The sequence below is a fragment of the Protopterus annectens genome, chromosome 14.part0 (genome assembly GCF_019279795.1).
Source record: "Protopterus annectens isolate FY-2018-M chromosome 14.part0, PAN1.0, whole genome shotgun sequence".
NCBI lineage: Eukaryota > Metazoa > Chordata > Ceratodontiformes > Protopteridae > Protopterus > Protopterus annectens.
Genome location: NC_056748.1, coordinates 641,677,262 through 641,696,245, shown reverse-complemented (window position 1 = coordinate 641,696,245; position 18,984 = coordinate 641,677,262). Strand labels below are relative to the sequence as shown.

General features: G+C 40.3%; 1 protein-coding gene across 3 annotated transcripts in view; it reads left to right on the top strand.

Moving 5' to 3' along the window:
- The window catches only part of ZNF365 (zinc finger protein 365), a 231,455-nt gene that overhangs the window by 836 nt on the left and 211,635 nt on the right, over nt 1-18,984 (top strand). The gene's annotated exons all lie outside the window — the stretch shown is intronic.

Here is an 18,984-nt window from a genome sequence, read left to right as displayed (position 1 = left end):
TCGAGAATGCTATTACTTCGATTATATTTATAAGATATTTTGTTGGAATGCAAATTAGGTCAGTCGCATCTAAGCCAAACTTGATCCGCTTACAGGGTTTCTGGGCAATCAAAACTATATTGTCCCTGCGTGGACTGACGACCTATTTAATTAAGACAAAATACATTTATTTAGCATAATATATATATGTATATATATATATACACACACACACACACGTTTGATAAGGTGCAATATTTGGTGGCATGAGTTGACCTCTGTATGTCACTACAGTAAAGGTGTAAGATCCGCAGTATATAATGATTGATTTCTGTAACAGACAAGACAAATGTAATTGGTTCAAATGTCAAGTTTATAAACTACTTGTTTCAGAGAAGCTTTATACATGCATTTAAACTGTGTGTGTGTTTGTGAGATCTATTTATTTGTCTATATGGTGTGTGTGTGTGTGTGTGTGTGTGTGTGTGTGTGTGTGTACACACACAGACACATAAGTGTGCATATATTATTGGAATAAAGTTAATGAATGACTTTTAACTGGAAGGAGAGTTATGTTCCATAATCTTGAAAGGTGTTTGTAATGTATCTGTCATATTTTTCTTTTCATAAGGTGCAGTGTATTCTATGCATAGACTTTCAAGAATAATCTGATTAGACATTGCCTAATGGGCCAATCAGAGGCCACCTATAAATAAACTATTACAATAGAATGTGATGATAATTTCTGAACCTTTCTGAGTTGTTTAGGTTTTTCACCCCTGGGAAGTTTTACCTTTTTATGTGGTTTCAGGTGACTTGTTTGATGACTACAAAATATAGCACTGTATCCAATAATGGGTTGGATGGGTGACGTATTGCTAGGCATACCATGTGCCTTACCATTGCAGTTTGTGTTGACTGACATTTAATGCTTTTAATTATCCCCTTATGCGGAACAGCACTGAATGCCTTAATAAGTCAGGATAAGCGACGCACTGTTAAGCCCTTCATTGAGTGCTGCCATTACCACTTCATAGAATGTCACACTATTCAAATGGCAGCATCCTGTCTTAAAGAAATCCACAGTCTCCTATATCTAACTTTAGCAGCTCCTGTTATTATGGATACGCTAAATAATGACACCCTCCATGATTGTTCTGGTCATGGGATGTTTCTAAAACTGCCTGGGTCAGATTTGTTACCCCATCCCATACCCTTTGTTAATTTGTAGCTTTGTGGCTTCTCATCATAGATCAAGGAAGTTTCAGCATGTTCCCTTTAGGCTTTGCCGGATTGATTTTGTGTAGAAGATGACAAGTGTCTGATCTCATGGAAGTTGAATTTTTAATTTTACTTATAGCAAGAGTTATCATATGTGTAGTTAAAAAAGGGAGGTCTATGCTTCTCTCTAAAGCACTCTGACGTGCATCTTAGTTTGCACAAATTTTTTTTCTGCAAATAAATGCTGTGTCCTTTGGCTAGACAATGTAATTATCTAATGACAAAATGTTACATCATGTATTTTCCTTTTCTTTTTCTAATGTAATTAAATAATACTTCATAACTGCTTTCAGCATTTGAGACCAAATTGTATTCATAGTTATATATGGAAGAGTTTTTAAGGTTCATAGGTTTATAGGTGTGTTCTAGGCTAATATCCTTGGAGCCTTTACAAGCCTAGCCCATATGATTACCCTGGCATCGTGCCACCCAACATTAGTTTCTAGTGCCTCTGTCGAGTAGAGCCACTAGAGTGATCCCCGGTGTGAATTTTCTATTTCCCATTCACTCATCAAGATTTCTCTTGAAGAGGGCCAGTGAGGTACTCTGTTTGACATGTATGGGAAGTCTATTCCATAGCATGGGCCATCTCTGTGTTATGAACTTGTCCCTCCAGCACGTTCTGTTGATTGTGGTAATGAGGTTGAGGTCTCTGGAGTGTGTAGTGCAGAGGGATTGGGATTTATTTAGATGTAGCATTTCTAACAGAGCTGGGTCAGACATGGCTTTGTAAGTCAAGCAGAGATCATCTCTAAATAGGCGATATGAGACAGAGAATAGTTGGAGTTTTTTGAGTCTGTCCATATAGGACAAGTGTTTAGATCCTCTTTGTGAGGTACTTTTGGGGTCTTTCCATTTGTTGCAGGTGTCTAGTGAGGTACATGCCAAATGGGGCATTGTACTCTATGACTGGCCTAATGAGGGAAGAGTAAAGGGAGACAATGATCTCTTTCTTCCTGGATGCAACACCCTTAGTAATGAGATGTGTCAAAACAGAGGTTGCTGTCAACCTATTTTCCCAGATCTCTTATAATGCCTTCTGTGTTCAGTGGACTACCATTGATGTGTTAATTCATGGGAACCAGGTTTTTCCAAAAGGGGATGATGACACATTTTTTGGCATTGAGCTTAAGGCCATGGTTCTGACACCAGTCGTTGGTCTCAGTGAGACCTTTCTGTAGGATGTCAACATCACTTGGGGAGTTAATAATAGCTTCCAACTTGCAATCGTCTGCAAACTTTGTCAGTCAGAGACCCTTTGTGTTGGCCTAGACTTCAGAGAAGTAGATACCAAACAGGAGAGGACCCAGGACCGAACCCTGTGGGACTCCACTCGTGACTGGTCGGCAGTCTGACTTGGAGTCAGCTACTTTCACACTGTGGGTTCTATCTGTGGGCCAGTTTGCAACCCACCTGGTGATATAGAGGTTGATGCGTAGTTTTTCTATGATTCCTGAATGGGGAATGGTATCAAAGGCCTTGGTCAGATCAAGGTAGGCTGTATGAACCATCTTGCTTTCATCCACAGGTCTAGTAACTGACTCATTGAAGTCAACCAAGTTGAGCAGCATGATCTACATTTCACAAAACCAAACTGTGTGGGATCCAGAGTTTGGAGATTCCCTATATCCTTGTTTATTAGGTCCATGATGATGCATTCCATATCTTTGCATATCAGACTCATCAGGCTAATGGAGCAATAGTTCCCAGGGTTTGTAGTTGCTCCTCCTTTGTGGAGCGGGATGACTGTAGCAGTGCACCATTTGGTAGGGACAAAGTCTGAGGTGAGGCTGTGATTGAACAGGGCACACAGGTGAGGTGCCAGTCCACTCTGTAGTTCATGTAGAACACAGCCAGGGATATTGTCAGGTCCCATATAAGCTGTATTCTTGGCCTTGGACAGTGCAGTTTTATCCTGTGCAGCTGTAATACTGGGTGCCTGGCAATCTACTGGTATTGTGATTAGTCTTTTGGGGGGGGGGGGTGAGAGGGGTAAAGCTGGCAATGAATCTTTCGGCCAGTATATTGGCAATATCTGTTGGCTCGGTGTAATAGGAGTTACCGTTGTGCAGTAGCTCAGAGCAAATCTGGGTAATGCCGTGGAGATTCTTTACATAACTATAGAAGGCCTTATAGTTGTCTTTACTATCTGCTCTATTCAGGAAAGTAGGGACAGGAGCGGCCTTAGGTCAACTGGTGCTGTAGGCAAAAGGGCTCCACGACACCCCCAACCACACCACCCAGTGCCCCCATCATAGTCTACTTACACCAAATAAATACTGGAAAAGTGCCCCTACTAGAGCGGCGCCCTAGGTGTCCACCTAGTTGGCTTATGCCTAAGACCGGCTATGAGTAGGGATGCAGCATTTCCACTGATAAAAATGAGATTAAGAGGATAAAATTGCCCCTGGCTCACAATTAACACTGAAAAACTACCCCACTTGGAAAGGCTGGAAGCAACATGATTTATAAAAAAAAATGCTGTGTAACACATATCTCAACCTATGTAAAAAGGCTTGAGTTGGCCAAAGCAACATTTGCCAGACCAAAATAAAATATGCTTGCTTAAAATCTTAAATACTTTTGATCTGAAATTAAAATCTAACTGGAACAATTACAGACTCCACTATGACTTTGCAAATGAGTACAGAAACCTATTAATAGACACAATACATAAAATAACTAGCCATTACCTCCCTTCTGATCTCCCACATTTTCAATTAACTCCTCACAATCCTCTCAAGCTCTCTCATTTCAGCTTTGCACACTGGCAGCTTATTCTCCTACTTTTTACTTTTGGAAAATTTCTGAAAACATTATTAAGAAAGTACCACTAAAATTATATTATAAAGATGATGCATTCTCAACACTGCTTCCAGCATTCTTATGAATGGATGCTTTATAAATAGCAAGTCTTCTTATATACATCTGCAATCAATCACTTAGTTCAAATGTTTTTCACCAAGCCTTTATATATGCCTCCATAATGCCACTCCCTAAAATAGCCCAACCCAAAGACAATGGAGACTGTAGACCAATTGCAAATCTCTGCCCACTAACAAAAGTATTTGGAAAACAGATCTACAATCAAATATTTGATTGTATAATTAGTACACCCTTGTGAATGATACCCAACACGGCTTCAGAAAAGCCTTTAGCACCACACCCTATTAACAACCTCCTTTCTACCCAAGGTATCCCCAGCTTTCTATTCTTCATCCACTGCTGTTCTCCCTTTGTATTAATGACATCGCCACAGACTTCAAGCACACCTTAATGTTATCATGTACACTGATGAAATCCTTGTCCTAGAATCCAGTCGTAAGCTACACACCCTTGAGAACAATCTTCAAACCTCTTTCACAAAATTATGCACTTGAACCCATGAAAATAGGCAACTCATTTACAGGGTAATATCCAGCATTATGATCTTTGGGATATCATTAAAAGCTTCCAAAAATATCCACTTCTAACCTATACAGAAATATTCTCCCACAAGTCTTAAAAAAAGGTATCTAGACCTTACCCTAGACACCTCGCTTTCCTTCAGCAATGACAACACCATTACCAAAACCATTACCCAACTCAAAGTCTGCTATAAAGTATCAAATTGCTAACTCCAACAACCTGCAAAACCTTAACCAAAAATGTATTAATACTCAAAGTGGAATAAATCTTCATTTAATAACATTCTACTGTAGTACAAAATACTCAAAAGGAATAAATAGCTGTCAAAAAATATGCAGATCCCCTCTCCTTATTGACCAAGAAATCCACCAGTGCCACCTGTTAGAGCAATACAAATGGCTACAAGTCAGTGAAAGGGAAGCCTTTCTTTTTTTGTGTCTAGTTTTCAAAATACTGAATGAAGGACACTACTGAGTTCCAAACTACAAATCAAACAAAAGTATTTGGATTTGTGTAGCTTTGGCTTATGCATGCTTTTTACTGTCTGTTCCATACATTGGAAATGGAGGATGATTTTGTATGAAGTGAGATTTTAAACCAGCTCAAGGTCTTATGTGTGTATCTGCCATAAAGCTTGGACTAATTCAGTGACAACAGAGATGGTCTGATTTCCTAAGTAAAGAACTCTTGCAACATAAAGTCTTGTACATAAGTCATATACAAGGCAAAGCTGCTCCTCCAGCCTAAATATTGGTTAACTTAACTATATCTGGAATCATCCTATACCTCTCCTTCCAATAAAATAATAGGATCATAGAAAGTTACTAGGCTATTGACCTGAGGGTTATACCAAACTTAGCCTATTACTACTCATTGGAAAATACACCCATTGTATACTATACCTAATTTTATCAAGCAAAATAGTAGTCTAGACAAAGGACCGTAATGTTAATAGTTGCCCATGTCCAAGAGAGATGATGGTGCTTATCCCTGGCAGGAATTTATGATTACCCATACATTTATCCAGTTTCCTCTTAAACAGAGTTATAGATATACTTTGCTTAACATAAATTGGTAGCCTGTTCTAAACCCGTGGCAACTGCTGTGAGATGAATCTGTCTGTCCAGCATGTCTTATTTTAGGTCACAGGCCAGATTTAGGCCCATGTAAAGGGTAATTCTCGTCACATTTGATCTGCGGATGTGCAGCAACTCCATCAGTTTGGGGTCGGAGATAACTCTGTATGCCAGGCATAAGTCTCCCCTGAGCAGTCTATATGCTACTGTGTAATGTGACAAGGACTTCATTTGTCTATGTAGGGTATGTGTTGAAGACCCTGGATCTTTTTTGTAATGAATCTCTGGGGTCTGTCCAGTTGCCGCAGGTGCCCAGCACAAAACATGCAAAAAGGGACATTATACTCAATTGTGGTTCTTATAAGGGACCAGTACAGGGGGGTTATAACCTCTTTTACTCTTGAAACAATGTCATGCTGATCAAATGTGTGACATAGAAAGCCTTCCTTACCATAGTAGACACATGATGGTCAAAGTTAAAGTCACAGTCTACTTGTGTATCCAAATCCCTCACTACAGCATTCAAACTTAGGGTATTGTTGTGGATTTGATAGTTAGAAAGGACGTTGCTTTTGCCAAAAGGGATGATGATACATTTCTTAGTATTCAGTTTAAGTCTGTGGTTATGGCACCGGTCATTGGTATTTGTGAGTCCCTCCTGGAATACACTGACATAATTTGGGGAGAGAGTGATTGCACCTAGTCTGCAATCATCAGCAAACTTGGTCAGCCAAAGCCCCTTTGTTTTGGCCTGAATGTCTTAGAAGTAGATACCAAACATTAGGGGACCCAGTAACAACCCTTGTGGCACTCCACTGGTGACAGGTCTACTGGATGAGGTGGAGTCACCCACTTTGACAGCATGAGTGTGGTTGGTGAGCCAATTTGCTACACATCTTACAACAAAAGGATGGACGTTCAGGTGGGTGAGTTTGTCATTATGCCAGAATGGGGTATTGTGTCAAAAGCCTTCGCTAGGTCAAGATAAATGGTATGTACAGCTTTGCTGTCATCTGTAACCCTGGTCACATTTTCAAAGAGGTCCACCAGATTCAGTAGGCACCTACCCTTTACAAAACCAAACTGGGTGGGATTGAAGGTTTGAAGATCACTTATATTTTTATTTATGAAGTCCAAGATGATACATTCCATGGCCTTAGATATTAGGCTGGTGAAGCTAATGGGTCTATAGTTCCCTGGATAAGCCTCCCTTGTGAAGGGGAATAACTATCGCTGTTTTCCATTCAGCAGGGACAAATCCTATATTCAGGCTGTGGTTAAATATAGTGCCTAAGGGGTTGCTAATTCCTGTTTTAGTTTGTTTAGTGCACAACCTGGGATGCCATCTGGTCCCACAGAGGCTGTGCTTTTTGCCTTAGACGGAGCTTTGATGACCTCTTCTTTAAATATGTATGGTGGGAGGATGTTGGTATCATTTGTGATATGTTTGCAGGGGTTAATGGAGTGAAAATTTTGCTGCGCCTATCAGCTAGTATATCAGCAATTTCTGCATGATCCATATGTGTGACACCATTTGACAATAGTTCTGCACACATCTGGGTCTTAACTTTTAGGCAATGGATGTAGCTAAAGAAGGCCTTATGGTTATTCTTGGCTGTGTTTGCTAAATGTTTCTCGAAGTTACCCTTGGAGGTTTTTATTAGTTGTCTTAATTGTTTACTTAATATTAGTAGGGTACTTTTCCAGAGTGGGGACCTCCCTTTTGTATTCTTAGACAACAGCTTCTTACATTTGTTGTATAGTTTATTGATACCTGATGTCCACCAGGGTGGCAGGTGTTTTCTACAGGTTCTTGCTTTGGTCCTGTCTGGCACAGCCAAGTCAACACATTTGTGAAGGTGTTGGTACAGGGCAACAGAGTAATCCTTAGTATAGTTGGCAAGACCATCTGTAGGAGCAGGGGCTTGGAAGTCATATATGCCAACCCCTAGGAGGGCATAATCAGCTTTGGTGAAGTTTTTTTATCTGACATCACCACTAGTGGGTGCAGAGGTTACTATCATATCAAAGGTGACTTGACTTATGGTCAGATTTTGCCAGTAAGGATCCTACACTAACGGTAGTGCACAGGTTGCCCATGTTGGTCAGAACCAGGTCAAGTAAATTCGAGCCTCTAGTAGGATTTTGTACAATTTGTTTCAGGGCATTGGAGTTAAACCCAAGGAACATTTGTGCAAGTAGGTTTGGTTTTGTCTAGGTTTCACATTGATGGTAGGATAGTTAAAATCCCCTATGACAAGAGTGTTAGATTGTATTTCGATTGACTCAAGTAGAGCCAAATAAGCCACATGTGCTTCATGGTTCATGGAGGCAGGACTATAGCTAGTGATACTTGAAGGGGGGTTTTGCCCATGGTAATCTGAACTTGGAGCAGTTCCATAGAGTTTTCCTGTCTAACCAATATAGAAGTGTGTTTTATCTTTGATGTAGATACATACCCCGCCTTCTTTTGTTCTCATTCGTTCATGTTGCCCTCTGAAGGTGTGGAAGGCATTGTAGCCTTGCAAGGCTGGAGTACTCTCTGTGGTCCTTGAACTACATTTCAGTGATTGCACAGATGTCAACAACCTCCAGGGCAAGATGGGCTTCCAAAAAGTGCAGCGTTTGGTTTAGACTTCTAGCGTTTAGCAGCCTGACCCTTACTTTTCTTGTGCTATTTATTTTTATATCGGAAGTTTTGTTTTTGAGACCTTGCTTAAAAAAGGCATTATGGGGGTGGCAAGTGCCTTAGCTAGCAACCAAAAGTCCAAAGGTGCCAGGTGCAGATCATCTCTGGCAAAGCAGCGAGGTCTGTCCACCATGTCATCCAAGGCTGACAGAAACTGGATCCCCCTTGAATGACATGAAAAGCTAAGCCGATTATTGAAGTCAGTTATTTTTTGTTTATATTGTGACATCATTCTAGGTCAGGGTAAGATGCTGTTGAGGGATAGAGACATACCTGCCTGGGACACATTTTCAGTGGGTTCCATCATGTCTCTCTTCATATAGTCCTGGGAGGTACATCTTAAGTCATTCACACAAACATGTTCTATGAATCATAACGGTATTTTTTGTTGAGTGACCTGAGTGCATGTGTTATCCGATGAATCCTGGCATCAGACAGGCAGCTGACAGTGACTTTCTCCTTATCCAACCTGGTGAGTGGGACGTCAGTGTGTCTCACTATAGAGTCACCAATAACTAGGAAACTTGGTTTGGGTGTGTGGTGTTGTTATGTCTCTTTGGTGCTGTGGTGCAGTTCCCTTGTGTTTAGGAGGCCCCTGTTTTTTAGGTAAGTTTTTAGAGAGTACCTCTGCATATGATGGTCTGTGTGTTCATAGGTTGGTACTAGGCTAACGGCCCTAGGGCCTATACAAGCCTAGCCATAACAATTCCCTGGCTATTTCTTCCCACACTATTTACTTCTCTAGACCCCTGTCTAGCAGGGCAACTGACGTGATCCCCGGGGTGAATTTCCTTTCTCCCATCCAATCATCAAGGTTCCTTTTGAAGAGGGCCAAGGAGGCGCTTTGCTTGACATGTATGGGCAGTCTATTCCAGAGTCTGGGGAGTCTGTGGGTCAGGAACCTATCCCTCTAGCATGTTTTGTTTATTGTGATGACAAGGTTTAGATCTCTGGAGCATGTGGCTCTGAGGGATTGGGATTTCTTTGTGTAGCATGTCCAACAGCTCTGGGTTTGACATGGCCTTTTATGTTAAGCAGAGATCGACTCTGAGTAGACAGTATGTGACAGAGTATAGCTGGAGTTTTTTAAGGCAGTCAGCATAGGGCATCTGCTTTAGGCCTGTGATTCTTTTAGTGAGGTATTTCTGTGGTCTTTCCAGTTGTTGCTTAAGTCACAGTTTTGTGTATGAGTTGCAGTGGGAGTGCTGAAAACCTCTACAGTGATACTTTTGGGAGTGTGTGAGAGCTGGGATTCCAGATTTGTTGTGAAGGTACATCTCTCACACTCAGTGTTGGAGTGATTTAGTAGTAGAGGGTTGTCTGTGTACATGAGGCAGTTGGTGCAGTGCCTCAGGAGGCCCATATCAACCAGGCTGGCAGAAGAAACAAGGGTAGTCTGACAGTCCATAATGCTAGGTGTAGAACTGTTCTAGTAGCTACTTCTAAGGGAAAAAAATTGAATCAGCAGAGGTGTACGATGCTGCACGATAGTGTATTGTGCACAAACAAGAGAAAAGATTTGCAGCAAAATTAAACAATCCAAGACCTCAAACTGAGCCCTGTTACAGTAACCTTCAGTCAGATCACTCCACACTGTACACTCCTGCCACAAGGATACGGGGGGGGGGGGGGCTTCTCTAACAAAAGATTTTCTTCTTTAGTGCTTGATCCTTGAAACAGAACTAGATTCAACAGGTCTAGTGTATGCTGCAGTAACACAAGTGCAACAGTACAAGCAGAATTTCAGATAAAATAAAAATGAAAGCAGCTGATATGAATGAGAGCAAAAAAATACAATCTGAACAGGTACATTTGTAATACAAGCCTGTGTATCTCAGTTATACACACACAGATCTGTAGATTACAGGAATATGACACAATAAATAGTACACCTTTGGATAGGAAAATACTTTATTTGCAAAGATTCTGCTTATTAATGATATGTTTAACCTACACTATTACTTTACATTGGCAAACATCTGCCTAACCTTCTTCTTTTTCAGCTGTTCCCAGTAGGCATCGTCACAGCCGAACATCTGTTTCCATTTCTCCTGTCTTCTGTATCTTGCTCTGTCACATCAACCACCTGCATGTCCTCTCTCACCATATCCATAAATCTTATCTTAGGCCTTCCTCTTTTCCTCTTACCTGGCAGCTTCATCCTTAGCATCCTTTTCCCAATATAGCCAGTACTTCTCCAAACCAATGCAATCTTGCCTCTCTGGCTTTGTCTCCAAATTATCCAACCTGATCTGACCCACTAATATACTGATTCTTAATCCTGCCCATCCATGTCACACCCAGTGCAAATCTTCGCATGTTTAACTTTGCCACCATCAGCTCTGACTCCTGTCTTTTCGTCAATGCCACCATCTCCAGCCCATATAACATAGCGGGTCTCACTGCCCTCTTGTAGACATTCCCTTTCACTCTTACTGGTACCCGTCTATCACAGATCACTTCTGACACTCTTCTCCACCCACTCCACCCTGCCTGTACTCTCTTCTTCATCCCTCATCCACACTCACCATTGCTCTGAACTACTGATCCCAAGTATTCAAACTCATTCACCTTCACCAGATATACTCTCTGCATCCTCACCATTCCTCTATCCTTCCTCTCATTCACACACACATATTCTGTCTTAGTCCTGCTGACCTTCATTCCTCTCCTCTCTAGAGTGTATCTCCACCTCTCTGGGGTCTCTTCAATGTGATCCCTACTTTCACCACACATCACAATGTCATCTGCAAACATCATAGTCCATGAGGATGCACAAGCCAGTGCATTTCTTCGTGCTGGCCTAAGCCCGGATAAATGGGGAGGGTTACAGCAGGAAGGGCATCCAGTGTAAATCTTTTGCCAAATGAAGTATGAGGACAACAAACATCTGCTTAACCAGTGGCTGATATTTAATTTCCAACATTTTAGAAATAAAAAATGGATTGTAACACCTAAATAATTAGGAAACAATTTGCATACACTGAAGGGCTACCCCGGCAAATAACTTCAAATAAATAAATAAATACCTCTTAAAAATTATCTAGCTAGAGGTATGGACAAAAGGATTCACTTTAGATTATTGAATTACCAAAAACTCAAAACCCTTACGGTTGAGACCATATGATCGAGTTTTTGGAAACTCAAAAATCGAAAGTGCATAAAAAACACAGAAAACATTAAAACAATGTTTCTGCAGGGGGAAAGCCCCCCTGCACCCCCACAGCCCCTTACTTAAATATACCAACTCCGAGATCGCACTACATCAAAGAAAAGGGAAATCACCTGTTCCGCGCTGTATGCAGAAGCATAGAACGGAAGGTTTCCCATGTCCTCACTGTAGTGCAATCTCAGAGTTTGTACATGTAAGTAGGAGATGGTGAGTGGGGTGCAGGGGGGCTTGCCCCCTGCAGAAACATTGTTTTAATGTTTTCTGTGGGTTTTTTTTTATGCAATTTTAGATTTTTGAATTTCCAAAAACTCGATCATATGGCCTCGACCATATGGGTTTCGAGTTTTTAGTAACTCGATAATCTGAAGTGAACCTGGACAAAATTACCATAGCTTTTCTGGAGTTAGACTTAAAGCTTGACATCTCAGTGAACTGCTGCAGCATTTTGTGTAGCTTATCCGGGTCCTGATTGGGATTTTCCATTAACACTACACAGTCATCTGCAAGAAGCAATGTATGCACTTCTGTATCAGAGAAACTCCCCCTGTAAGTCCTTCCACCTTATGTAGCATTTGTGCCAGGGTTACAATGGGCAACATAAACAGGCCAAGGGAATGGAGACACCCATGTCTTGGACCCTTAAACAGGGAAAAAAAGCAGGGTGGATAAGGTAGAATCTGCTAACAACCTCACAAGTAAAGACAGATAGAGTGTGTTCACTGCCATTATCATCTTCTCTGAGGGACTGGCGTGTTTGAGGACTGCCCACAAAACCAGCCACTGCTAGGGTGTTCAGTTTCTGTTAAAGCTGTATAAAGTCAGGGTCCTTAAGTAATTATTGCTAGAATATCCTTTTATAAACCTGGGCTGATTGGGGTGCATTTACAGGGTGTTTGTCCACATTTATTAACAACACTGGATGGCAATCATGCATACTCATAGGATATTTGCCTGGTTTATATATTTCCACTATTCTAGATTTTTTCACATACAATACTGATTTACTTGTTTGGAACATTTATTGGAGCAACAGGGTGATCGGGTATACAATGCTGTCTTCAATGCCTTCTATATCCTAATTATTAGGCCAGCAGGGCTTGAGGCTTTACCTCTTGGGAGTCTTTTGATTTCTGCATCCACCACTTTTCTCATTAACTTATTTGATTCACTAGGCATAAATGCTTCTTGTCAGGGAGACTATGGAGAACTGCTGATCAGAATACCACATAATACTACTACAGACAAATAGGGACTGAAGGAATCAAATTCATTTTACAAAATGTAGATGATTAGCAGATAATAGCATTTATCTGCTGTGCTAAACTGAATAATTGCTGAACTGCTTTCTAACATTCCCATCAATGAAACCTGAAAAAGTTGTAGCCGAACAATGTAAAAAAATTGTAAAGACTAGCTGAACAATGTAAAAAAAAAAATTGTAAAGACTATCTAATCCTACAGCCTCACTACTGTCGCTCACTACTACCTCCCTGCTATCACCCTTTAGTGCTTCTCTGCTATCGTTAACTCCCATCTCACTGACATTACTCACTAATGCCCCACTGCTATCGCTAACTGCCACCTCCCTACTGTCATGCACTGCCACCTCACATATATTACACACTACTGCCCCCTACTATCAGTTATTACCATCTTCCTACTATAGCATTCACTGCCACCTCACCACTGCCTCAGTGCTATTGCTCACTGCCATCTCCCTGCTGTCACACACAAAATGCATCTATGAAATATGGATGAAGGTCACCTAAATAGTATTGACTTAATACATATCAAAAGCTGCTATTTCAGTCTCACACTAGAAATTTATCAGCAAAGTGGAGGTATGGAGTTTGGTAGTACTACTCTGATCATTCTGAAAGTTGCTCAGACAGAAAGGACTGCAGATAAGTGATATAAAGTCACAGTCTATGCAGCTAAGGAATGGGGGTTCCCCAAGGCTCACTTGTGGAATCACTTCTATCACTTCTCTTCACACTCTATCTCAGTAGTATTTTTATTGTGTGCCTAATATTCAGATACTCTGGTATGCTGATGACCTTGTTATCCAGGAATCAGATGATAAATTATCTGTACCTTTTCGGTCTCTAGCCAACATAAACAGCACACTAGACAGCGAATAGTCTTCTCATACTTAAAGGAGCAGTTAAACATGGAAGTAAAAGCATAACTGCATTTTTTAAGTAAAACAGGCATCAGCAAAGTTAATAACAAATACAATTTATAATGCTGTATAAATTCATAAGTTTTTACTAAATTTATGTAGTGCTTTAGCTTCAGTGGTTACTGAGGTTATCTTTAAGTGGTGATAGCTTGTATTGTCAAGAAAGGATGCATTTGTCTGTCTGGCTAGACAGAACTTTAGAAAACAGATCTAAAGATTTCAGTATCAGGCATTTAGATTAACCTGGGCAGCTGTAGAAGGCAGGCACTGAAAAGCATCAGGGTAATGCTAGCCTATCTAATCAGAACATTCATTACTGATATTCATTTTAATATCATCATCATCTTTCGACTTTTCCCGTTAGGGGTCGCCACAGCGGATCATCTCTTTCCATTTCTTCCTATCATCTGCATCTTGCTCTGTCACACCAACTGCCTGCATGTCCTCTCTCACCACGTCTATAAACCGTATCTTAGGCCTTCCTCTTTTCCTCTTACCTGGCAGCTCCATCCTTAGCATCTTTTTCCCAATATACCCATCATCCCTCATCAGCACATGTCCAAACCAACGCAATCTCGTCTCTCTTGCTTTGTCTCCAAACTGTCCAACATGAGCTAACCCTCTAATATACTGATTCCTAATCCTATCCATCTTAGTCACACCGAGTACAAATCTTAACATCTTTAACTCTGCCACATCCAGCTCTGACTCCTGTCTTTTTGTCAATGCCACTGTCTCCAACCCATATAACATAGCTGGTCTCACTACTGTCTTGTAGACCTTCCCTTTCACTCTTACTGGTACCCATCTGTCACAAATCACTCCTGACACTCTTCTCCACCCATTCCACCCTGCCTGTACTCTCTTCTTCACCTCTCTTCCACATTCACCATTACTCTGAACTGTTGATCCCAAGTACTTAAACTCGTCCACCTTTACCAACTCTACTCCCTGCATCCTCACCATTCCTCTACCCTCCCTCTCATTTACACACATATATTCTGTCTTAGCCCTGCTGACCTTCAGTCCTCTGCTCTCTAGAGCGTATCTCCACCTCTCCAGAGTCTCCTCAACCTGATTCCTACTCTCACTACAGATCACAATGTCATCTGCAAACGTCATAGTCCATGGGGCCTCCTGTCTGATCTCATCTGCCAACCTGTCCATCACCACTGCAAATATTTTAATAATGAGAAAAAAGATAAGTCAGTATCTGTTAAATGGTAAAATAGACAAAGAAAGCTAAGACTGAATTTATGGACAAAGTAAAAATGGAAAGATAGCCTGTATCAGTGGAATAGAGGGATAAGATTCTGATAATAGCCCAGGTGACCCAAGTTCGATTATCTGCTCAGGAGCATGGTGGCACAGGCAGTGAGGAAGGACATGGCCCCTTCTGAAAGTGAGGGAATGTGCTGGGTGGTCTTCCTTTGAGCTTAGAAGAAATGCTACACTGGGGTTGGGGGGTTGGGGGTGGGAAAGGGCTGAGTGAGATGCAGCAGCTCTATGCGCCAGGGAGGAATATGCACTCACTGCCAACCCAGTCTGGTTTATATATATTTCAGCATGTTAAGAAAAGTATTCAGGGTTTGGAAAAATTCTGAACCCCCTCAGGATGATGGTACCATGCCTGCTAGCTCAACCCTCACATCCAGGAATGAGACAAATAGTAAGACAAACCAGACAAATCAATACACATGTTCTGGAGTCATGAATGATTTCTTTAAGTGATGGTAGGTAGGATTGATGGTTCGAGCAGTACTGGGCCAAAGGAAAAAAATGACAAAAAAGGGAAAGATGAACTAGAAGTGAAGCTTACTGGGTATCACTGCTCACAGTCTAACACAAAAGTTACTTAAATTAGTGCCTTTGATGTCAGAACAGTGCCTTGATGTTGTGTCAGTGAGGTTAACAAGGAAAATAACCTGCCTGGCTTCACAGTTTATGCCATTGAAAGGCAGGAAAAACTGGAGGAGGTAAAGTCCTTTCTATAAGAAATGGACTAAGGCAAATTAATGTATATGTAAACAACGCAAAGGAGATGCTTTTCTGTGGATTACAGTGGGAGATAGAAATGGTAGAACTTTTTAAAGAGAGTTGATATACAGAACCCTTAGTCACGAAGAAGAAAAAGATAAAATGATTGGCTACGTGCTAAGAATAACAAAGTAGCATAGTTATTACTGATCAGCAGCCACCCCAACCAGAAGTCAGTGTCAGTGGCTCAACAGGTAGTGCACCCATTGAAAAGCGTAGGGGAAGTTTCCCCATACCCTAGCCAAATTTTCACTGGTAGTGTAAATACCACCTCATGTCTCCACTGAAAATAGACCACTGGCCTAGTGGAACTAACCTGGTCAATAAAGGACAGATAGATTCAAAGTCAGACTGACAGATACATACATAGATAAATCAATAAAATCAGTTTTGCTACCCTACAAGGAACATATCTCAGCTTGCATGAGAGGCTATTTGAGAAGGAGCAGTCTTGTACCTGCTGGTTTTAAATGGAGATGAGATTGTAAATGACATCAAGTTAGACAATCATGCATGCCTGAGTCTTCTGAACTTCATTAGCAAAGACTTCAAAACACTGCAAAGTGCATCTGAAACATTCTAGCCAAAATATATGTTGCTGTGGTCAGAAGAACACTGCATGCCGAATTTAAGAACTGCAGTCGTTAGCAACAAAACTCAGCATGCAACAAATATGCAGGTGAAAATGACAAGAAACTAATATCATTGTTCTCAACTGAGGTTGCATCATAGTTTCAGGAAACATGCACATTTTCTTGAAATATAAAGAAATACAGAAACCGGAGGTTATATAAAAAATGGGATTTAGACAAACTTTTGAAACCAGCTGCAACAGCAAGGTCCTATTTTTTGTCAAAAATCCATACTCTACCCTGTGGTTGTGTGTCTTCAGAGTAACTTGTATTAAGTAAGGAATGAAGAGGGTGAAACTCTATGTATGAGAGGTGTGGGAAGAACCTGTCCCTACATTACCCAGAGCTGCAGAGAGTCTTATCTTAGAGTACCATCCTCTAATGTACAGTGTGTGACTATACTCAGTTCAGTAGTAGACATTTGAATAATAGGATTTAGTGCTGAATAAAATAAAAAAAAATGTATATTACTTGGTATTGCCAAGGGCAGATAACAATGCCTCGGCCTGAATCTTTACTTTACAGTAGTTAGATGTCAGTGGGAATACTCTCATGTCATGATCTCTAAAGGGAAGTCTGGTTATAAAAACAAAGCACCATATACCTGTTTCTTTTCTTCTTGGTGACCAGGTTGATATTTTTGACCAAGACTAATGAGACTTGATAGCCTGAAATGCATGAAGGAGTATATACTGTAACGTATGGATGTGTTTCTTTAAGAATCCTGCACAGTTAGCCTTCTTCAGCATGTGAATCACATGGTGTTATATCTGGCGCAGAGTTACAAAAGCGAAGGGTGATAAAATTGAAGCACAGCATTTCACATCTGTCTCATTTTGTTAATATTTTTAACACCAAGTGTTACATGGTATCAGAAGTCATAAATGAAGGAGAATGTTTTATTTACTAGTTTGTGATATTGTGCAGTTTCAACCACCAGAAAATGCATGTCTGCAATACAATTTTCTCAGACCTAGAAACTGTTGCTGTAGCAGTTCAGAAATTTTAAGAAGCCTGAGACTGTACAGTACTACCCTTCATGTGTAAGTTTAGAGGGGGGAATAGGAGGAGGAGAGTTTCAGTGGTGAGACAGATGTTTCAGACTTACTACGAGCTGAGAAAAACAATCTGCCATTTATCCTTTGTGGGTGTACAAGGTGCTATAGTAAATGTTGATGACTAACTAGGGTGGGTTATATATAATTGGACAGTATGAAATAAAAATCAGATGTGTTACAAAATGTTCCCATGAGAGGCAGATTGCTGTGAGAAGCAGACAATGTTTAAAAAAGCAATTGCTATTATTATAGTCAGTGAAACTGCTTTTTCTCAAATAAGAGAGTCAAGAAAAGAATCAGAATTATGTAAAACTACATATGAGAACAGAAACAAGAAAATGGGCAACAAAGATTAAGGGATACACATGAGAGCCAACACATGAGAGCCACAGAAAGGATGTACAGAATGTTAGTGATAAGTTGTGTATGAGCTGTGATCATAGGTATATCACAAGAAAATATCCTACACTATTTTTGTAGAAGACATGTCAAAGGAAATCATTTCTCAAAAGTGTTTAAAATGTAAGAAACTATTTTGTAGCTAGAAAAGTTTTCATTAGATGGGACAAAGCAGTGAAAAAGATTTATCTTTGGCCACAGAAAGTAATGAAAGGGTTCATTTTATGGAAGAATGTGGCACGCATGTGTGTGTGTGTGTTCTTGTGTTCTTAGTTTATTTATACTTGCCTCTTTTCCACTGCATTGATTTTGAGTTTGAGTTTGTTTTTATATTTTCTTTGTGAATTTTGTGTTTCTAATGAAAACATTCATTGTGTTGGACAATGTGATTTGTCTATCATGTAATTAAAATGTATTGATAGCTGCGAGTGGCATATGTTATTTTCTGTAATGAAGTCTCAAGAATGAAATCAAAAGCGCTTACAAATGTAATAACTGCATTCAATGTTTTTTGGTACCTCCATGTCCCCACTAACAGCAGATTTTAAGTGTCACTCAACTCTGTTAGAGCCACTGACTGAAGCCACACATTATAAGAATTTTTAATAAACTGACCATCAACATAATATGCAGCACCTAAGCTGCATCCAGCAAATAGCTCAGAAAGGGAAAAAGCCTAGAAGGCTTTATTAAATAAATAGGAAAATGTTTAAACAAACCATTTCAGTCAGGTTTGAATATAGAAGGCTTGTTAAAAATAACCTTTGCTTTTTAGTAACCAGCTACATATAATTTCTTACACTTCCATGTAAAACTCAGTCTAGCTGGAAAGAACACCTGAAAATGAATGCTCTTTTTCATTAGGAATTAACAAAGGATCATCAGTTCAGAGACCTTATGTATTTATTTATTTATTTTGCATTTGTTTATTGGGGTAGTCCACTGGGCTGTTATAAGCCTATTTTCAGTGAAGGCCTGGGGAGAAAAGCTCCACAATAACATGAACACAGGGGTGTAATTATACAACAAAGGTAACATATTTGACAATTGGTTGAATTACTGGTAAAATAA